Source organism: Hyla sarda, chromosome 6 (assembly GCF_029499605.1).
Source record: "Hyla sarda isolate aHylSar1 chromosome 6, aHylSar1.hap1, whole genome shotgun sequence".
Taxonomy (NCBI): domain Eukaryota; kingdom Metazoa; phylum Chordata; class Amphibia; order Anura; family Hylidae; genus Hyla; species Hyla sarda.
Window position 1 is genome coordinate 57,949,681 of NC_079194.1, and position 23,659 is coordinate 57,973,339.

At 40.7% G+C, this 23,659-nt stretch overlaps 1 long non-coding RNA gene across 4 annotated transcripts in view; it reads left to right on the plus strand.

Annotated features, from left to right (window-relative positions):
* Positions 1-497: 497 nt before the first annotated feature.
* Positions 498-23,659, plus strand: part of LOC130275632 (uncharacterized) — a 65,551-nt gene continuing 42,389 nt past the window's right edge. For 2 of the 4 annotated variants that reach the window (XR_008844848.1, XR_008844849.1), the window contains exons 1-3: positions 498-574; positions 14,036-14,127; positions 16,948-17,019. This is a non-coding gene — a long non-coding RNA (uncharacterized LOC130275632). The remainder of the gene's footprint in view (positions 575-14,035; positions 14,128-16,947; positions 17,020-23,659) is intronic. The other 2 variants (XR_008844846.1, XR_008844847.1) reach the window with 1 other exon arrangement.

Sequence of the window (23,659 nt, forward strand, 5' to 3'; positions counted from 1 at the left end):
ATACTCGTGCAGTGTATTATTATATGAGCCATCGAAATATCGCTGGTTAAAGCCCCTTTATCAAAAAAGTTAGAAAGTTATAAATGAAAAAAAGGTTGATGAAATAGTTAAAATATAACAACCCGGCCCCACAAAGACATCCCTTTAAAATGAAATTTTTCGGATCAAATATACAATTCAGAATAAAGAAAAAAAATCCCCAAAATGTTATAAAAACATTTCAAAATTAAAAGGTATACATTCCCATTATATAGTTAACTGTTGTTTATAATATAAACATTTTAAATAAAATATTTAATTAAAAAAATATCAAAAATATACATAATATTTTAAGTTAAAAGGAAACATCTAGATCCCAGTGTGTTCCATCTTTTGTTTGTTTATTTTTCTTATGCAGTTTCATAATTCCTGAGATAAGTAGTTATGGCCCTAGAGTGTTATATATATTAGCGTCTGTAGCATGTATCAGGAGCATGTTATCATACCTGTGTCTTTTTACAGGTGACTGATATCCAGCGAGAAGGTGAACGTGACATATACGCCCGTCAGCTGCAAGAAAGGAACCACGAGACAGGTAATTAATATTTATATTAATTACTGATAACAATCAGGCTAGATGTAAAATCTAGACCTGCAGAGATTTCATAGTCTCTCTCTTATACATGAAGATATATGTGTTGTTAATAAGTATATCGTCTATGGACAGCTTCTCATATAACACATCCATATCTCAGGTACAGAGATTAGAAATATTTATGATGCTTTTTCTCTCTTTTTTTTAATTTGTAGGAATCCCCTTTTTCAATACTCTATAGAATAGACTGCACTGGCTGCAGAGTTTACAAGTTTACTTTAGACTGTGGGCTGACTGACCTCAGACTTAAGACTTAACTGTACTAAGTAAAAAAAAATCTATATTCCTTTTTATTTTACTTCAAATATATAATTATAGCCAAACACTGTAGCCATAATAAGTGATAGTCTGTTAATATAATGCTGGAGGGCATAATGCACTGCACTTTAATACTAGTGCATTGTATTTTATAAGTGATATGAAGATCGCTGTTAAAAGGTCCCCTTTATAAAAAATTAAATGCTAGGTTCACATTGAGGAATTTCCAGCCGGAATAACTATTGACGGAGGTTCCACGGGTGCATTGCCATCCCCATAGATGGCAATGTATTCTGCATGAATAATATCTAAAAAAAAAGTTACAAATAAACAATTTATAAAATAATTAACCTTGACCTCTACAAAATTATATATATATATATATATATATATATATATATATATATAAAGATATTAAAAATAACCCAACAAATATAAAAAATAACCCAACCCTCCCCTTACATTAGTCATAATTAAACATTGACTGTCAACATAATGCTGACAGCTATAATACACTGCACTGTAATACTAGTGCAATGTATTATATGGGCGATCAGTAGATCGCTGGTAAAAGCCCTCTCTTGGGAAAAAAAAAGGACAAAAAACAACAAGTTAAAAAAAAATTACTTAGCATAACACCCTTAAAAAACATAAAAAAAAAAGATTTAAAAAAAAAAAAAAAACACACAATTAAACCCCTGCTTTAAGTCCCTTAAAAACCTTGTTTTATTTTTTAATCAACTGGTGCAAGAAAGTTGAACAGATTTGTAAATTACTTCTATTAAAAAATCTTAATCTTTTCCGTACTTTTTAGGGTCTGTATAATACAGAGGAAGTAGTTTTCTTTTTGGAACACAGAGCTCTCTGCTGACATATCTGTCCATTTTAGGAAATGTCCAGAGCAGCATATGTTTGCTATGGGGATTTTCTCCTACTCTGGACAGTTCTTAAAATGGACAGATATGTCAGCAGAGAGCACTGTGCTCGTGATGTCAGCAGAGAGCACTGTGGTCATGATGTCAGCAGAGAGCTGTATGTTCCAAAAAGAAAACCATTTTCCTCTGTAGTATTTAGCAGCTAATAAGTACTGGAAGGATTAAGATTGTTTAATAGAAGTAATTTACAAATCTGTTTTACTTTCTGGCACCATTTGATTTAAAAAATAAAAAGTTTTCCATGGGAGTACCCCTTTAACCCCTTCCCGCAGAATGTCATATATAAACGCCGGGTTGTGCAGTGCGTTCGCGCATCCCGGCGTTTATAAATGACATGCAGTTAACCCGGCGCTGCACAGCAGTGCAAGGGTTAACAGGCAGAAATCCCGTGCCCAGCGGCGGGAGACAAGTTCTGCTTGACATCCCAGGACCATCTGTAATTGGTCCTGGGATTAGAGCCCTGTGATTGGTCCCTGTGGACCAATCACAGTGTATCAGCGTCTTTGTTACACTAACACCGGCTCCGAAGCTTTCAGTTCGTTCTGAACAGCGATCGGAGCCGGTGTTAGTGTTAGGACAGAAGACAGAAGAGTGTTAAAAAGCTTTTCTAAAAGCTAAAAATTTAAGTGGAAGTAAAAGAACCCCCCCCTGTAGTGCCCCTTACCCTGCTGCTGCCGCCGTCTGAAGTCTGCAGCCTGTCCGATCTGACAGGCTGCAGTGAAGATCCTAGTGACTGTCACTGTATATAACAGTGACAGTCTTGTATAAATCTGTGCCCCAGTAGTTCCCAGCAGTGCCCCTCAGTGCCCATCTGTGCCCATCTGCTGCCTCCTAAGTCTTCAGCCTGTGCGATCTGACAGGCTGCAGTGAAGATCCTAGTGACTGTCACTGAATATAACAGTGACAGTCTTGTATAAATCTGTGCCCCAGTAGTGCCCAGCAGTGCCCCCCAGTGCCCATCTGTGCCCATCTGCTGCCTCCTAAGTCTGCAGCCTGTGCGATCTGACAGGCTGCAGTGAAGATCCTAGTGACTGTCACTGAATATAACAGTGACAGTCTTGTATAAATCTGTGCCCCAGTAGTGCCCAGCAGTGCCCCCCAGTGCCCATCTGTGCCCATCTGCTGCCTCCTAAGTCTGCAGCCTGTGCGATCTGACAGGCTGCAGTGAAGATCCTAGTGACTGTCACTGAATATAACAGTGACAGTCTAGTGCCCATCAGTGCCCATCAGTGTCCAGTAGTGCCCATCAGTGCCCAGCAGTGCCCATCAGTCTCCAGTAGTGCCCAGCAGTGCCCCTTCCAATTGCTGTCCTCCCTGTCTGAAGTCTGCAGCCTGTGTGATCTGACAGGCTGCAGTGAAGATTGTAACTTGTAACTGTAACTAAATATAGTTACATTCTACAGTACAGTACAGTAATAAAGTTTCAGTGCCCATCAGTGCCCCTTATCCTGCTGCTGATTCATTCATTCGTTCATTCATTCATTCATTCGTTCATTCATTCATCAGCTGTAATCTGTGAAGAAATTGAAGTCTGTCACTGACCATAACAGTGACAGTGAAGAATAATATAAAATACTGTCAGTGCCCCTGAAGTGACTGTCACCCTTTCATCCCATCACCACCTCGCACACCTCCATACTACCCTGTTACGTTTTTTCCTGGTGCGTCACTGATTAGTGACAGCAGTGACAGTTCGCCGCTGTTTTTTTTTTTACTTCTAGTGGCGCTTTTTGTTTCAGTTTTTCCGTTGTTATAAAAAAGTTAAAAAGTAAAAAAAAATATAAAAATATAAAAATACAAAAAAAATATTGTTCTAGTGTTGTACATCAGAGGCACTTCGCCACTTATAGTGTCATCCAATATGTCAAGGCGTCGCATGTACAGCACTGAGGAGGCATATGCCTTCTTGTCATCTTCCTCTGGTTCAGATAGTGGTGAAGAGTTGTTATATTTGCCCTCTTCTTCTTCCTCTTCCACTGATTCTGACGAGGAACCTCCCCGCCACCGCCCTAGGCCAGGTCCTAGTACCAGTCCTAGTACCAATATTGAGCCAGGTCCTAGTGCCATCTCTGAGTGGGCTCCAGCTTCAAACTTTATACCCAATTTGCCTGAGTTTGTGGCCACTGCAGGCATTCGTGTTGACACCGCGGGGTTGAAAGATGCTGATTTTTTTCAGCTCTTCTTTTCAGAAGAGCTGATTAATTTGATAGTGGAGGAAACCAACCGGTATGCTGAGCAATTCATTGCGGCCAATCCACAGGCATATCATGCTAGGCCTTATCAATGGACGCCAACCAATGCACTAGAGCTCAAAAATTTTTTTTCCCTTTTGTTTAACATGGGCATAGTTAAAAAGCCCACAATTCGCTCCTATTGGAGTAATGATATGCTTTACCATACTCCACTATACCGGTCGGTCATGCCAAGGGCTCGGTTTGAAGCCCTCCTCAAATTTCTACATTATGCTAATAATGAAAATTGTCCACCTCCCAGTGATCCAAATTTTGATCGCATATATAAAATTCGGCCCCTTGTTAATTATTTAAATCAAAAATTTTCTGAAGTTTACACCCCAGAAAAAGAGATTGCAGTGGACGAATCTCTTGTGGACTTCAAAGGAAGGTTGCACTTTAGGCAATACCTGCCTAACAAACGGGCCAGGTATGGGGTAAAACTTAATAAGTTGTGCGAGAGCGCCACCGGCTATACGCACAAATTCAGAGTCTATGAGGGGAAAGACTCTAAAATAGAGCCCCCAGAGTGTCCCCCCGTACTAAAAACAACGGGAAAAATAGTATGGGATCTAGTTCACCCCCTGCTAGATCATGGGTATAACATCTACCTTGATAATTTTTACACTAGCGTCCCATTACTACAATGCCTGTTTGTCAAGGGGACTGTGGCCTGTGGTACCATCAGGTGAAATCAAAGGGATCTGCCTAAAATTTTTGTACGGCAAAAGTTGAAGAAGGGGGAAAGCAAGGCTGTGTGCAAGGACAACATGATGCTTGTGAAGTACCAGGACAAGCGTGATGTTCTTGTACTAACCACCTTACACCCAGACAGATCCACCCCTGTCCAAGTCCGTGGTACCACAGAGAGTGCCCCTAAACCGGTGTGTATCCAGGACTATAATAAGTTCATGGGAGGGGTGGATCTGTCAGATCAGGCCTTGCAGCCGTACACTGCCCTACGCAAAACTAAGACCTGGTATAAAAAATTGGCACTGCACCTCTTCCAAATTACCATGTACAATTCATTTGTGGTGTACAAACGTGCAGGAAATACATGCACATACCTGCAATTCCAGGAAAATGTTATTAAGGACTTTCTGTTTGGGGATCCGGAAGGGGAGGAAAGCAGAGCCACAGGATCGGAGAACAGAATAGTTCCAGGGCAACATTTTCCTGCGGTAGTTCCCCGTAGAGAATTGGGGAGTAGGCAACAGAAGCGGTGTCGGGTGTGCTCCAAGCGTGGCATTAGAAAATGCACTATATACCACTGTGAGACATGTCCCCACAAACCCGGTCTGTGCATTGAAGACTGTTTTAAAATCTATCACACAACATATGATATCTAATTTTGTCCCCTTTAATTATTTTTATAATGACTTTGGATAACTCTACCCAATGCACCCTTGGAATGACATGTGAGCAATTCATTTATTTTCCCCTTTTTCTCCACTACACTATTTAAAAAAATCTAATTGGCAAACCCCTAATAAAACTAAAAATTCCCATTATACCCCTAGATGAATATCTTGGCAGGTATAGTTTTATATTTTCAACATTTTGCTAAACCCTTAACAAAAAAAAAATTCCATTATACCCCTAGATGAATACCTCAGCAGGTTCCCGGGGTTCTGGCTCCATAGGGGCTTCCTAAATCCGACATGCCCCCAAAAAATTCTCTCTCCAAATTTTGCTCCTTCCCTTCTGAGACCTGTAGTTCACCAGTAAAGCATTTTACGTGCTTTTATGGGTTATTTCCTTGCTCAAGGGAAATGGGGCTACAAATTTTGGGGTAATTTTTCAGCTATAACCCCTTGTAAAAATGAAAAATTTGGGGAAAAACAAGCATTTTAGTTATTTTTTTATTTTATTTTTTACATATGCAAAAGTCGTGAAACACCTGTGGGGTATTAAGGTTCACTTTACCCCTTGTTACGTTCCCCAAGGGGTCTAGTTTCCAAAATGGTATGCCATGTGTTTTTTTTTTGCTGTCCTGGCACCATAGGGTCTTCCTAAATGCGGCATGCCCCCAGAGCACTTCCAAAAAGCCAAAATGTGACTCCTTCTCTTCTGAGACCTGTAGTGCGCCAGCAGAGCACTTTTCACCCCCATATGGGGTGTTTTCTGAATCGGGAGAAATTGGGCTTCAAATTTTGGGGGGCATTTTCTGCTTTAACCCTTTGTAAAAAATGTAAAATTTTTGAGAAACCAAGCATTTTAGGTAAAAAATATATATATTTTTTTACATATGCAAAAGTCGTGAAACCCTTGTGGGGTATTAAGGTTCACTTTACCCCTTGTTACGTTCCCCGAGGGGTCTAGTTTCCAAAATGGTATGCCATGTGTTTTTTTTTGCTGTCCTGGCACCATAGGGGCTTCCTAAATGCGGCATGCCCCCAGAGCAAAATTTGCTTCCAAAAAGCCAAATGTGACTCCTTCTCTTCTGAGACCTGTAGTGCACCAGCAGAGCACTTTTCACCCCCATATGGGATGTTTTCTTAATCGGGAGAAATTGGGCTTCAAATTTTGGGGGGTATTTTCTGTTATAACCCTTTGTAAAAATGTAAAAATTTTGAGAAACCAAGCATTTTAGGTAAAAAATATATATATTTTTTTACATATGCAAAAGTCGTGAAACCCCTGTGGGGTATTAAGGTTCACTTTACCCCTTGTTACGTTCCCCAAGGGGTCTAGTTTCCAAAATGGTATGTCATGTGTTTTTTTTTTTGCTGTCCTGGCACCATAGGGGCTTCCTAAATGCGGCATGCCCCCAGAGCAAAATTTGCTTCCAAAAAGCCAAATGTGACTCCTTCTCTTCTGAGCCCTGTAGTGCACCAGCAGAGCACTTTTCACCCCCATATGGGGTGTTTTCTGAATCGGGAGAAATTGGGCTTCAAATTTTGGGGGGTATTTTCTGTTATAACCCTTTGTAAAAATGTAAAAATTTTGAGAAACCAAGCATTTTAGGTAAAAAATATATATATTTTTTTACATATGCAAAAGTCGTGAAACCCCTGTGGGGTATTAAGGTTCACTTTACCCCTTGTTACGTTCCCCAAGGGGTCTAGTTTCCAAAATGGTATGTCATGTGTTTTTTTTTTGCTGTCCTGGCACCATAGGGGCTTCCTAAATGCGGCATGCCCCCAGAGCAAAATTTGCTTCCAAAAAGCCAAATGTGACTCCTTCTCTTCTGAGACCTGTAGTGCACCAGCAGAGCACTTTTCACCCCCATATGGGGTGTTTTCTGAATCGGGAGAAATTGGGCTTCAAATTTTGGGGGGTATTTTCTGCTTTAACCCTTTGTAAAAATGTAAAATTTTTGAGAAACCAAGCATTTTAGGTAAAAAATATATATATTTTTTTACATATGCAAAAGTCGTGAAACCCCTGTGGGGTATTAAGGTTCACTTTACCCCTTGTTACGTTCCCCAAGGGTGCTAGTTTCCAAAATGGTATGCCATGTGTTTTTTTTTGCTGTCCTGGCACCATAGGGGCTTCCTAAATGCGGCATGCCCCCAGAGCAAAATTTGCTTCCAAAAAGCCAAATGTGACTCCTTCTCTTCTGAGACCTGAAGTGCACCAGCAGAGCACTTTTCACCCCCATATGGGGTGTTTTCGGAATCGGGAGAAATTGGGCTTCAAATTTTGGGGGGTATTTTCTACTTTAACCCTTTGTAAAAATGAAAATTTTTTGAGAAACCAAGCATTTTAGGTAAAAAATATATATATTTTTTTACATATGCAAAAGTCGTGAAACCCCTGTGGGGTATTAAGGTTCACTTTACCCCTTGTTACGTTCCCCAAGGGGTCTAGTTTCCAAAATGGTATGCCATGTGTTTTTTTTTGCTGTCCTGGCACCATAGGAGCTTCCTAAATGCGGCATGCCCCCAGAGCAAAATTTGCTTCCAAAAAGCCAAATGTGACTCCTTCTCTTCTGAGACCTGTAGTGCACCAGCAGAGCACTTTTCACCCCCATATGGGGTGTTTTCTGAATCGGGAGAAATTGGGCTTCAAATTTTGGGGGGTATTTTCTACTTTAACCCTTTGTAAAAATGTAAAATTTTTGAGAAACCAAGCATTTTAGGTAAAAAATATATATATTTTTTTACATATGCAAAAGTCGTGAAACCCCTGTGGGGTATTAAGGTTCACTTTACCCCTTGTTACGTTCCCCAAGGGGTCTAGTTTCCAAAATGGTATGCCATGTGTTTTTTTTTTGCTGTCCTGGCACCATAGGGGCTTCCTAAATGAGGCATGCCCCCAGAGCAAAATTTGCTTCAAAAAAGCCAAATGTGACTCCTTCTCTTCTGGGACCTGTAGTGCGCCAGCAGAGTACTTTTCACCCCCATATGGGGTGTTTTCTGAATCGGGAGAAATTGGGCTTCAAATTTTGGGGGGTATTTTCTGATTTAACCCTTTGTAAAAATGTCAAATTTTTGGGAAACCAAGCATTTTAGATATTTTTTTTTTTGTTACATTTAAAAAAGTTGTGAAACCCCTGTGGGGTATTAAGGCTCACTTAATTCCTTGTTACGTTCCTCAAGGGGTCTAGTTTCCAAAATGGTATGGCATGTGGGCGGTTTTAGCTGTTCTGGCACCATAGGGGCTTCCTAAATGCAACATGCCCCCCAAAAACCATTTCAGAAAAACATACTCTCCAAAATCCCCTTGTCGCTCCTTCGCTTCTGAGCCCTCTTTTGCGCCCGCCGAACAATTAACATAGACATATGAGGTATGTGCTTACTCGAGAGAAATTGGGCTACAAACACAAGTAAAAATTTTCTCCTTTTACCCCTTGCAAACATTAAAAAATTGGGTCTACAAGAACATGCGAGTGTAAAAAATGAAGATTTTGAATTTTCTCCTTCACTTTGCTGCTATTCCTGTGAAACACCTAAAGGGTTAACACACTTACTGAATGTCATTTTGAATACTTTGGGGGGTGTAGTTTTTATAATGGGGTCATTTATGGGGTATTTCTAATATGAAGACCCTTCAAATCCACTTCAAACCTGAACTGGTCCCTGAAAAATATTGAGTTTGAAAATTTTGTGAAAATTTGGAAAATTGCTGCTGAACTTTGAAGCCCTCTGGTGTCTTCCAAAAGTAAAAACTCGTCAATTTTATGATGCAATCATAAAGTAGACCTATTGTATATGTGAATAAAAAAATGTATTTTGAATATCCATTTTCCTTACAAGCAGAGAGCTTCAAAGTTAGAAAAATGCAAAATTTTCAATTTTTTCGTCAAATTTTGGTATTTTTCACCAAGAAAGGATGCAAGTTACCATAAAATTTTACCACTATGTTAAAGTAGAATATGTCACGAAAAAACAATCTCGGAATCAGAATGATCAGTAAAAGCATTCCAGAGTTATTAATGTTTAAAGTGACAGTGGTCAGATTTGCAAAAAACGCTCTGGTCCTTAAGGCCAAAATGGGCTTGGTCCTGAAGGGGTTAATGGGAATAGTTAAAAATTAATAAGACAAAAAACAAGGTTAATGAAATAATTAAAAAAAAATCTAAATCTCCGCCTCACCAAAAACATGCCTTTAAAAACATGTTTGGTATCAAATATTAAATATTAAACTCAGGAATTTCAATCCGGAATATTTATGGACAGATATTCCAAGGGAACATTCACATCCTCATAGATGGCAATGTATTCTGCACAGATTGTGTCTAAACAAAGTTAAAAAATAAAAGACAAACGATTTATAAAACCATCAACCCCCACACCCACAAAAAATATATTTATGAAAACAAAACAAAATATATAAAAAATAACCCCAAAAATATTTAAAAAAACCCCAAAATAATCCGATGCCTCTGAGGTAGGTCTCAGTGCTGTGCTCTCTCAAGAAGTTAACGGGGAAGAGCATCCCGTTGTCTTTCTCAGCTGCAAACTGACCCCGGCCGAGACCAGGTATAGTATAGTGGAGACATAGTGCCTGGCCATTAAGTGGGCACTCGAGTCTCTCCGCTATTATCTGTAGTGTTGAGCGGCATAGGCCATATTCGAATTCGCGAATATATGGACGAATATTCGCAAATATTCGCATATTCGTAATATTCTCGTTTCATTTTCGCGTATGTGAAAATTCGTGTATGTGAAAATTTACATATGCGAAAATTAGCATATACTAAAATTAACATAAGCGAAAATTCGCATATGCGAAAATTCGCATATGCACATTTTCGCATATGCGAAAATTCGCACACTAGTCTCACACAGTAGTATTAGAGCCTTCTTTACACCACACAAGCTGGAAGCAGAGAGGGATGATCACTGTGATGTGTACTGTGAAAATAAAAAAAATAAAAAACAATATTCGTAATTACGAATATATAGTGCTATATTCGCGAATAAAATTCGCATTGCGAATATTCGCGAGCAACACTAATTATCTGTTGGGGAGGAAGTTTCATCTCGTGACAGATCATTCCCCCCTTAAGTGGATGTGCTAAACCAAGGACAAAAATGCCATGGTCACCAGGTGGTTTTTGTCTTTGCAGAATTTCAAGTTTAGGGTTGAACACAGGGCGGGTTGGTTGCTAGGCAATGCCGATGCCCTATCCCGAGTCCACTGTTGCACAAGTGTTCACCCCCTCAGGGCTGAACAAGGAGGGGGTATGTGAGAAGGTGAAGGGCATTGTAGTCTATGGTTGGTATGTGTCATCAAGGCTCCTGGCCTTGGTGAAGTAAGAGCCGGTAATTGTACAGTGTCTGTGCTGCAATGCAGACTGACACTGTTGCTGTAGTATGGCTAAAAAAGCCAATCCGGGTTGGTTCTTACTGGGAATGGTCAAGTGTTGGGTGGGGGCCATTCCCCACAATCCAGGCCGTCTCTTGTTGGCCTTAAAGGCAGGCTGCTCCACCAGCTGAGGGGGATTTGCATGTTGTAGCTCACACTGCCAGAGAGCTGAGTTTTGAGATCTTTCTTGTGAAGTGTGGAAGCTGATGAGCAGCATGCCTGGAGGCTTGGAAAAGACTTGCTTGATGGACTCAGGTGTTAACAAACGACTTTTGGACTTTTGTTACTTTTTCTTTGATCTGCATTTAAGACTGTTTGCTGTTTGCCAAGTGTGAATAAAACACTGAACTTTGATTTGAAAAGTCCTGTTTCCGTGCCTCTATACGGCAACCGCACCTGTCTGCAAGAGCGAGTCATCACACTTAGTAAATATGAAAGCTATTGTGTTCAATCACAGCTAACACGGTTAAGATTTAAAAATCTCAAGTATTTTCTTCTCTGAAGACTTTTGTCATTGTTTCTGTAAAACCATTGTTTGCCAGACCCCTTGGTTTCTGTCTACATGTCTCTTAGAATAGATAACACCTTTGCAAACATTCAAAGGAATACACATTTCTAGCGATACTGTGATCTTTCAATGAACTCCACTTAGGCCTGCTTACTTGGGGCCTTCTGAGACAACATGGCGGACATTTTGCCATGTTTTATCTTTCATATATATTTCATATTATAACATCTGATTATATCGGTACCAAATAGCCTGACACCATACTTGAAAAGGGTCGCCTCAAAGGAAGATCTACAGTATGCATACTATCTCTCTTCTCCACCCAAGATTCATAATCAAGCCGAGCCTGCTGCCAGGCCTGCCTAGTGAGCTCCCCCGGATCCCCCAGAAACGACATGTAAGCTGTCCTCAATTTTTCCCCTTCTCTCTCAACTGATGGGTAACGCATTTCTTCAATTTGGACATATGTGCCATAATGCGGCATATGTGCCACAATGTGCCATAACACAGCTTTTGCTGTCTCTTAATACACTTTCAGGTCAATATCCAGGGAGGCATTATGGGTCTCGTATTCCAGCCACCAATGTTTCAGCAATTGCCTAAACCCGAAATAATAATGTTTCACTAGCGCTGGATGGGATAGAGTGTATCTGTACCCGACAACTGCTGCTACACTATAAATACGTTGCCCTGTAAATATGTATTAAATATATAAACAATATGAAAATATATGCACATAGTGTGCGCTGTTTTTGGTACAAATAGCATAAATGAGACATGTTTCACGTTATTTACATACCTATGTTTAGAGCAGTGAAGAAAAATGGTGTGAGGCTAGTAGTATACACTTGTAGAGGTAATGATTGCTCAGTTGCTATGGGAGATATACAACAAAGACATTAGCATTAAAGAAATTGCAGTCTCTATTACCTGCGGTTTACCTTATTCTAATAGTAATTAGTACCTGGTCGTGTACTCTTTATATGTGTTCCTTTCTGCTATCCCTTATAAGCATAGCCTGGGTACTGTATAGTTACAAGTAGATGGTACTATCAGGAGTAAGAAATATATCGGTGGTTATTACACAATACAATGGACTGTATGTTTATTCCACACTATAAAATACCTGATGGTAAAGACCTCTTTAGGTATGTCCTCTGATGTTTTTACATTGAGATAAGTAATGCCACTAAATGAGGAAATATTATAGTAGTGTTATAAGGAGCACAGCGTTATATGCTCCATTAGTCCCCTTTTGGCTCCCGGGTACCTGTATCCTGCCGTGCGATGTTTCCGTGTGGGCTCCGATTGTGGGTTCTACAGCAGTTGCGAATCTGGTTTCCTCCTTAGACTCCCGATGATGTCCGGTTGGTAGTTGGTAGCGTGGAGAGCAGCGGGAGCGCGCCCCGGCCGGTGGTGCCTCAGCCAGACTGCTTACACGCTACGGGATGAATAAAGTTGTAATTGGTTTGGCCTAGTGACGTCACTACTGGTGCCGAAGTGTCCCACAAAACCTATCAACGTGTTTTGGAAACGGACGGTTTCCTTCGTCTGGATAGCTGCCGTGGGTTCATTCATCCTTCTTATAACAGAGTGGTGTTAACCCCTGAGTGGCCGCATCGAGAGTACAATGGAGGAGATCAGCGCTATCCTATAGGAGTTCAGTCAGTTATATTAAGAGTTGTTTAAGGATATCTTCAAAGTGGAAAAAAAGTGTATTTTGGAAAATGTTTAGTTTGTTCTATAAAAATGCAAACAGTTCTAGCTCTGCATTCAGTCCATGAGGGGCTAGAGAATTTAAATTAAAAATCCACTTGGTCTCTGCTCTGGATAGTTGGGAGATATAATTACCTCCCCTCCAGTGGGGGGGGGGTGATTTTTTCTATAGCAAAAAAACTCGAACTTTTTGCAGATTGATTATGCCTCTGTTTATAATGAAAGGATAAGGGGTGGCCATCATGGCCGCGCTGGATGTTGTATATGTGTTCTTTAATTCTGATTCCCAACTGCCTTTTTGTGTGCCCTACATATATTTTATTGCAGGGGCACCGTATTGCATATATCACACCCTGGGTCTTACAATGGATATGACTCCTAATTTTATATTTGGTTCCCTCTTGTTCATTTTTCACACTGGTTACAGGGTGACGGTTTTCCATAGTTTTATAGGCAGGACACATCTTGCATGGAAAGAACCCATTTTTCAGGGCTAAGAAATTTGCTCTTCCTATAGTCTGTTCTTTGTATTTGTTATAGTTTTATTACGTACTGCTATTTTATTCCCAATATTTTGGGCCTTTTTATAGACAAAAGACGGATTTTTCGGGGGTATATCGCCCAGAATTTTATCCTCTAGTAAAATGTTCCAGTAATTTTTTTTACTATTTTCTGAAAAGTAAAACTCTGTTTATTATACTGTGTTATTATTGGTATTCTTGTTATTTCTTTAATTATTTCTTGTTTTTTTGTTTTTTCTTTAACTGAAATTAGATCCCCTCTATTTGTATTAAGTACTTGAATTCGGGTAGAAAAACAGACATGGTGCACATCTACAATCTTGTATAATGATCTGATTGCTTCTCAGCATAATATCAGATCATTATACAAGATTGTAGATGTGCACCATGTCTGTTTTTCTACCCGAATTCACATTGTATTAAGTACTTGTTCCTGTATATTTCTTATACCCTTTGCTAATGAACTTTTCCTTTAGAACCTTTGCTTCTTGGTTAAACTGTGTCTCCTCTGTGCAGTTTCTGCAAAGACGTAAAAACTGACTCCTGGGGATATTCTTTAACCAAATGGGTAAGTGGCAACTGTCAATATGGATGTAACTGTTACTGTCTGTAGGTTTGGTATATGTTTGTGTGGATATTTGGTTGTTTAAGATATTAATGGTAAGATCTAAAAAGTGAACTGTAGTCTGACTAAAAGAAGCCGTAAATTTTAAAAAGAAGTCATTTTTATTGATCTCAGTTAAAAATAAAGTCAGACTTTCAGTGCCTCCCCTCAAAATAAATAAAACGTCATCAATAAACCTCCGCCATAGGACGAGGTTCGCGATCACAGGTTATCATTGGGGAAGATATTGGATTCCTCCCATAATCCTACGTACAGATTAGAGTAACTTGGCGCGAACCTCGTCCCCATGGCGGTTCCCCATTGTTGGTTATAAAATGATCCTTCATAGTTAAAATAATTATGATTCAAAATAAAACTAATACATTCACCTATAAAATTAACTTGATTAATAGGCATATTTTGTAGGTTTAGAAAATGTTCTGACGCCTGGCGACCCTTTTTATGCTCTATCACTGTATAGAGACGTGATGTCTAGGGTGCCAATAATAAAATCTTCTCTCCATGTAATTGAATTTAATAACTGTAATACATGGGCCATATCTTTTAAAAATGCTGGGAGCTTCGTAACACACGGTTGGAGGTGGCTGTCTATATATTTCGATAAGTTGGCTGTAAGACACCCTATCCCCGATATAATGGGCCTCTCCGGTGGATTTTTAGTATATTTATGGATTTTTGGGATATGATAAAAGACGGGAATTCTAGGGTCATTTGTGGCAATAAAGTCCCTTTCCTTTTTTGTTAGAATTCCCGTTTTCATTCCCTCTTCCAATAATTGGTTTAGTTCTTTTTGATATATTGTTGTAGGGTCAGCTCGTAGTTTTTGGTATGTCTGAGTGTCATCCAGAAGGCGCATACATTCCCGATGGTACATATCATTGTCCAGAATCACTATACTGCCCCCTTTATCGACTGGTCGAATTACTATATTGTTGTTAGTTTGTAAACTTTTTAATGCTTGAATTTCCTGTGGGTTTAAATTCAGTTTTTGATTAGTTTTTATTTTTCGTAAGTCTCTAGTTACCATGTTCTCGAAGGCATGCATCGCATCCGAATACTCCATGCGGAAAAAATCTGGATTTATTTTTGATATCCGTGTGGATATAGACGGTGTCTGTTGAGTAATTGGATTCGTTAATACTATTTTGAGGGTTTTTCAAAAAGTATTTTTTTAACCCCTTAAGGACCAAGGACGTACCGGTACGTCCTTGGTCCTGCTCTTCTGATATAACGCGGGGTTACACAGTAACCCCGCGTCATATCATGGCGGGCCCGGCGTCATAGTGAAGCCGGGACCCGCCTCTAATAGCGCGCAGCGCCGATCGCGGCGCCGCGCGCTATTAACCCTTTAGCCGCGCGCTCAGAGCTGAGCCGCGCGGCTAAAAGTGAAAGTGAAAGTTCACGACTAGCTCAGTCGAGCTGTTCGGGATAGCCGCGGCTAATCGCGGCATCCCGAACAGCTGACAGGACAGCGGGAGGGCCCCTTCCTGCCTCCTCTCTGTCCGATCGCCGAATGACTGCTCAGTGCCTGAGATCCAGGCATGAGCAGTCATGCGGCAGAATCGTTGATCACTGGTTTCTTATGAGAAACCAGTGATCAATGATGGAGATCAGTGTGTGCAGTGTTATAGGTCCCTATGGGACCTATAACACTGCAAAAAAAAAGTGAAAAAAAAAGTGAATAAAGATCATTTAACTCCTCCCCTATTAAAAGTTTGAATCACCCCCCTTTTCCAATAAAAAAAAACACAGTGTAAATAAAAATAAAAATAAACATATGTGGTATCGCCGCGTGCGGAAATGTCCAAATTATAAAAATATATCATTAATTAAACCGCTCGGTCAATGGCGTGCGCACAAAAAAATTCCAAAGTCCAAAATAGTGCATTTTTGGTCACTTTTTATATCATTTAAAAATGAATAAAAAGTGATCAATAAGTCCTATCAATGCAAAAATGGTACCGTTAAAAACTTCAGATCACGGCGCAAAAAATGAGCCCTCATACCGCCCCATACACGGAAAAATAAAAAAGTTATAGGGGTCAGAAGATGACAATTTTAAACGTATTAATTTTCCTGCATGTAGTTATGATTTTTTCCAGAAGTCCGACAAAATCAAACCTATATAAGTAGGGTATCATTTTAATCGTATGGACCTACAGAATACATATCAGGTGTCGTTTTTACCGAAACATGTACTACGTAGAAACGGAAGCCCCCAAAAGTTACAAAACAGCGTTTTTTTTTTCAATTTTGTCGCACAATGATTTTTTTTCCCGCTTCACCATAGATTTTTGGGCAAAATTACTGACGTCATTACAAAGTAGAATTGGTGGCGCAAAAAATAAGCCATCATATGGATTTTTAGGTGTAAATTTGAAAGAGTTATGATTTTTTAAAGGCAAGGAGCAAAAAACGAAAATGCAAAAACGGAAAAACCTCCGGTCCTTAAGGGGTTAAAGTTAGGGTGCTTATGAACTTTTTTATGCCTATATAGGCTTCAAACTTATTAATGGGACGAGTGGGGGCATATTTTAAACCCTTCTGTAACAATTTTTGTTCTCCAAAGGTTAGGATATGGCTGCTGATATTGAATACTTTTTGTTGTTGCTCCTTTTCCTCTATTATTGGTATCTTTTTTTTGGAGAGCTTCCTGCCCTTTTGCCTCTTTTACGGGGGCCCTCCTTTTTTGAAAAAAATCCTGTTTTAAATTCCTTTGTTTTTGAGGTACATTAATTTTTTGTTTTGGTCTTGTGTCTCCAGTTTTTTCCACATATTTCAATGGGCGTGCTGGATTTCTTTTTGTGCTGGTACTACCTTCCTCCAACTGAAGCGGTGAATATCTATTTTCTACGTTAAGACTATATTAAACCGTTGTTTTAGGAGTAGTATATGTAAGCATATCAGTCATTTGATTGCCAAAGGTCTTTGAATGCATATCCTTTTTGTGGTTGTTAATTGCTTGAGAGTAGGTTAATGCCTCCCCCCTACTCGGATTTTCAGTTTCTGGGCTGTTAGCTCTATTAGTATTTTCAATGTGTACTGGGTCATGTATAGTGAGTATGGATAAATTTAATTCCTCAGACTGTTCTTGTTTCTCATGATCCCCCTTTACTGCATCCACAGTTTCTAGTTCATCATAATTAAATGATCTTCCCTGCTAGTCTCACTATGTATGATTGTGGAATCTCTATTTAATTTTCTAAAGCCTAAACCCATTCTCCCTTGCCAACCCTTGGGGGAAGCGTCAAATTTAATCTGTGCCTTTTGGCACTGTATCTGCACTTTGGAAATTTCGGGGGCATGGTCGGAAATTACAAGGTCCGCAATATGGCTATGCAACACCCGGGATACTAGTGAGTGAGTAACAAAAACATGATCTATGCGAGACTGAGTCCTGTGAATAGGAATAATGCGTGTACTCACGTGAGTCAGTGTGCAAAAGGCACCACATGTCAACCAGTCCTAACTGAGTCGCCCATTTGCATAAGACTGTTTCCCTTCGTCTTCCCTGTGAACGGACACCAAGTCTGTTACTCTGTCTATCTTACTTCCAACTGTGACATCACATCATTGAAATCACCTGCCACAACTTTATCAGTCGTGGTACTATGTTGAAGCTGAGCAGTGTATGGTCCATTTGAACTTTACACATTCAAAATCTCACACTCTCCAGATTGGGATCGCAAAAGCATTTTACACCATCTACCTTCCACATCATGAGACACTGAAAGGATCTCATGCTGAAATGCCTTGCGTATCAGGATTAGAACACCAGCCTTACGCCCCACTGAAGGGGAACCAACCCAACCACCTTCCCAACCCACCATCTCCTCATCTTTATGAAATCAGCCTCCTCCAAATGTGTCTCTTGCAGTAGAGCAATATCAGGGGAGTGTGACTTAAGGTGCCGTAGCACCATACCACGATTTTCGGGCAACCTGAGCCCTTTAACATTCGAGGAGATTACTCTCATTATTTAAGTAAACAAAGGGAAGCGTTAGGCAATACCAAGAAAACATATGAGTAATATTCTTAGAGCCTGCCCACTGAAAACCAATACATAGAACCGTCCTGGTAAAAAACTTGCAGGACTGCTGGGTATAAGAGAGCAAAGTGGATCTGGCGTTTTTGCAGCTCAGAGCAAAGGGGCGACAGCAATTTGTGCCGTCTGGCCACCTCCAGCATAAAATCACCAAAGATGAGCAACTTGCTTCCCTCCAGAAAAAGTCCTTCCTTTCATTGGCGGAATGCCCTCTGTAAGTCCACCTTGTCTGTAAAATCCAGATACTTGACAATGACTTGCCTCGGTTGATTAAAGCTTGGTGAAGTTCCTTGTCAGGATCAGAGCGAATATCAGGGCCCCTACATCTGTAAGGTAAGACCAGCAATTGCGGTAGCACCGACTCGCAGATATGACGCAAGTGACGAGTAGGGACCTGTTCAAGAATGCCCACGATCCTTAAATTGTTCCTCCTTAAACGATCGTCCACTTTATCCCATAACCGCCTGTTTTCTTTCTCAATCTCAGCCATCCTGTCAGACAGAGCGCCCGTATCGTGCTCCAATCCCTGCATTCTATCATCCACCTCTTTTAGCTGGTGAGTGAGCTCTGCCACCTCCATCTGTAATTGTGGCAGGGAGGCCTGAACAGAAGCACTAACCATGTCCTGTAGCCTTTTAGCGACCTCCTTCATGAGCCGAGCATAATCAATCTGGAACAAATCCCTATCCTCTCCCTATTCAGCTCTGCCTTGGCTTTTAGTGCAATTCCTGTGGCCCATCCTCAGCAAATATCTTTCCATGTAATCCCACCACCTTGATGTTGGAGGTAGAGCACCCAAGCAGGGGTCAACGATGCAGATTAGCAGAGAAATGCCGAGACTGGGTGCGGAGCTGATGTGCACACATCCTTACAGCATGGCACAGGAACCGGAAATCGTCACGTTACATTTTAACATAGGATCCCTTATTTGATAGCAGCTTCACAAGTCTTGCATCCATTGTACTTGTGAGTTTTAGTACAGTTTCTGCATGAATTTGTTTGCAAGATGTCAGAATAGCCTCCCAGAGCTGCTGTTTGGATGTAAACTGCTTCCCACACTCATAGATCTTTTGTTTGAGGATGCTCCAAAGGTTCTCAATAGGATTGAGGTCAGGGGAGGATGGAGGCCACACCATGACTTTCTCTCCTTTTTATACCCATAGCAGCCATTGATGCTGAGGTATTCTTTGTGGCATGAGATTGTGCATTATCATGTATGAAGAGGATTTTATGACGGAAAGCATAGTTCTTCCTTCTGTAGCAGGGAAGAAAGTGGTCAATCAGAAACTCCACATACTTTGCAGAGGTCATCTTTACACCTTCGGGGACCCTAAAGGGGCTGACCAGTTCTCTTCCCATGATTCCAGCCCAAAACATGACTCCACCACCGCTTTGCTGACGTTGCAGCCTTTTTTGGAACAGGGTGGCTGTCCACCAACCATCTCCTACTCCATCCATCCAATGGTCCATGGACCATTCAGAGTTGCACTGCGCTCATCAGTGAACTGGACTGTTTGAAAATGAATCTTCATGCATTTTTCTGCCCAGTGCAGCCATTTCTGTTTGTGAGCATTGGTTAATGGTGGCTGAATAGATGGTTTATGCACAGTTGCAAGACTCTGGAGGACTCTACACCTTGATGTCCATGGGACTCCAGAGGCACCAGCAGCTTCAAATATCTGTGTGCTGCTATGTAATGGTATTTTAGCAGCTGCTCTCTTGATCCAATGCATGGATCTGGCTGTAATCTTCCTCAATGTGCCTTTATCTGCACAAACCCGTCTGTGCTCTGAATCAGCCACAAATCTCTTAACAGTGCGATGATCACGCTTAAGTTTTCGTGAAATATCTAATGTTTTCATACCTCGTCCACTGCATTGAACTTTTTCACTCTTTTCGGCAGCAGAGAGATCCAATTTCTTCTCCATATTGCTTGAAAATGGTGCTCTGCTTAATAATGTGGAACACCCTACCTTTAGTAGTTTTTCCTTAAATTGGGCTCACCTGGCAATCTAATTATCACAGGTGTCTGAGATTGTTTTCAGTGATCAAAAGAGCCCTGAGACACAATGCCATGGGTCTAAATTATGGCAATGCAATATTTCAGTGTTTCTGTTCAATAAATTAGCAAAGATTTCTATCATACAGTTTTTCTTTATGGGGTATTGAGTGCAGAATGATGGGGAAACTGAACACTTGATTTTATTTTCCATTTTAGCACTGTAAAAAAAAAAGTCAAAGCGTCTGAAGCCTTTTTTTTATTTTTACTTTTTTTGGTTTAGAAGTGTATTTCACTTGTTTTCTTATTCATGGTCATGCTGGGGTGATTAGATAAAATAAAAGGGTTACCCAGTTTAAATGATCTTATCCCCTATCCACAGGGGATTGCGGGCAGGCGCAGATGCTCTAGTCAAGTTTTGGTGAATCAAATGTATGGAGTGCAGGTTGTCTACAGCACACACTCTCACTGAGAGTCGCGGGTGTTGTTTTGAAGATCCTAGGGGTCCCAGAGGTTGATACTTATGCCATATCCTGTTAATAAGGGATAAGATCATTTTTATCGGACAACCCCTTTTAAAGTAAATTGAGAATTTTCACTTTGGCATGAACTTTGACAAATAGCAAGGCCTAGATATGTTCAGGTTGTGGCAGGTGAGGCCCCAGTGGAAAAAAGGGTTTAGAAGCCCTGATGTAGAAGAACCTTGGGGGTACATCAAATGCTCATGTACTTGGCTAATCTTGACAAGTGTGGAAGGATCATCATAGAGCCACGTTCAGGAGCTGCCAGTAATAAAAGATAACTGTACAAGGCAAAATCTTCTTTACTACTTTTTTGCTTGGGTTATTGTTGTGTTGTTAAGCGAGTATTGAATAGATTCCAAATAGTCTTGTTTACGCAGCTTCGGGAGTGCTTTCTATCAGCAGCTGCAGCAACACCGCCCTCTAATGGTTGTTACACAGCCATACTACTATACTACAAAATGAATGCAAGTCTGAAGCCAGTCCTCAAGATCAGTAGCTGCTGTTAGGAAACATTTCGCTCCTCTCCACATCCCTCACACTTGTATGGAGAGAGGTGCACAGAAGGTTCATAGCATGGTGGTAGGGGACAAATATTCAGACTATAAACCATACTGACCACTTGTCTTAAGAGCCTCTGTGCAGCTAAACAGGTTGCACGGGAGATGGGCCTTCTGCTATTACAGCTATGTGGTAAAAGTAGTAATTTGTCCATGAATTATGGAATTTTAGAGTGCCTTGCAAAAGTATTCACCCCTCACTGGTGTTAGGCCGAGCGCTCCAGGTGCCCGCCCGCGAGTCGCATCCCGTTCCACTCACCTGCCTCATCCTCCTTCAGTCCTGTCCAGGGGCGCGTGGCCCCGCTCTCTAGGGCGCGTGTGCGCCGGCTCTATGAAATTTAAGGGGCCAGTGCACCATCAATTGGTGCCTGGCCCAATTAGTTTAATCACTCCTATTTCCCATATAAACCCACTTCCCCTTCCTGTCCTTGCCGGATCTTGTTGCCTTATGCCCTGAGAAAGCGTTTCTGTGTGTTCCCTAGCCTGTGTATCCAGACCCCTTGTCGTTGCCCCTGATTACAAACCTTGCTGCCTTCCTTGACCTTCTGCTACGTCTGACCTCGCCTTGCCTTGTCCTTGTGTACCGCGCCTGTCTCAGCTATCAGTGAGGTTGAGTTGCTATCGGGTGGAACGACCTGGGGGTTAACTGCCGCAGCAAGTCCATCCCGCTTTGCGGCAGGCTCTGGTGAAAACCAGTAACCTCATAGATTCCGTTCCCCTGGTACGGCCCACGCCATCGCCTCACTGACACAGAGGATCCACTCCAGTGTCCTTCCTGCATACCAGTCCGGGTCCTGACAACTGGTGCTTTTCTGGTTTTGTTGCATTAAAACGTGAGATTAAAATGTATTTGAATTGATACTTTATGTAAAGAACCTTACATCATAGTCCAAATTGTTACTGTGAAATAAAAAAAATGCACTTAGTTTTACATAAATAAATAAAATTTAGAAAGTTGAGATGTCCTAAAATTTGTCTTACCTTTTAACAACCCATGAAAATGTATGTAATGGGTGACTGTACAGTTCCATGATGTACATTTTATTGATGCAGTCTGTGCACCTGCAAGATTTGTGGCAGGAACCAGGCTGTATTACACAGACAAGCTCCTGCTGTAACTTTGGAGATCAAAGAAAACACCAATCCTGGTTGTTGAACCCACTAGATGCCCTGGGCAATAGTGATTGTGGCATCTAGGTGGTTAGACAGAGGGAGCCTCCTTCAACATTATCACGGGGCTCTGACTGGTTGCTGTGGCAGCGAGGGGCCTAACAATGACCCCCAGGTCTGCCGTAAGAGTTCACTTAATCTATTTTGTCAGTTTGAGAGCCCTTCCACACAGGGGAAATTCCACAAGGAAATTCCTAGCTGAATTGCTGAGGATTCTGCTCTCTGAGCTCTCCAGCAGTCATTAGCATATCTATGACGGGGGTGGACCAGATGGAGAATATGGAGGAGGCAGGGGCCATCTCCCCGTCTCCAATGCGCAGAGCTGGGGGGTTTCAGTGCCATAACTCTGAAAATACTAAACGGAAAAGTAAGTGACCCCTCTTTGTAAAGCTGTTCACCCACATTATAACCAAGTATATTAGGTTTAGTGTGGTGAACAGGGTGTCAGATACTCTTTAAGCTGTATTTTTGGCCATCAAGAAATGTGTAAATATAGCTCAGTTAGACATGTTATCAAATATAGCTCAGTTCAAAAGAGCATATTTTTGGTCACTTTTTATACCATTAAAAAATAAATAAAAAACGAACAAAAAGTTCGATCAAAACTAAAATGGTATTGATAAAAACTTCAGATCACAGCGCAAAAAATGAGCCCTCATACATCCCCATATGCGAAAAAAGTTATGGGGGTCAGAAGAGGACATTTTTAAACGTATACATTTTCCAGCATTTAGTTATGATTTTTTCCAGAAGTATGACAAAATCAAAACTATATAAGTAGGGTATCATTTTAACCATATGGACTTACAGAATATCATCAATATCATTGTCATTGTCATTATCATCAATGTCATTGTTACCGAAAAGCCCCCAAAAGTTACAAAATGGCGTTTTTTCTTTAATTTTGTCGCACAATGATTTTTTTTTCCATTTCACAGTGGATTTTTGGTTAAAATTACTAATGTCACTGCAAAGTAGAATTGGTGGCACAAAAAATAAGCCATCATATGGATTTTTAGGTGGAAAATTGAAAGGGTTATGATTTTTAAAAGGTAAGGAGGAAAAAACGAGTCCTGAAGGGGTTAACCATTTCCTTATCGCACCCGTATTAATAGTTATGTTTTAAATGTTATGGGTCCCAATTCAGAATCTATCCTTAGACCAGGTAATTGAATCCTTA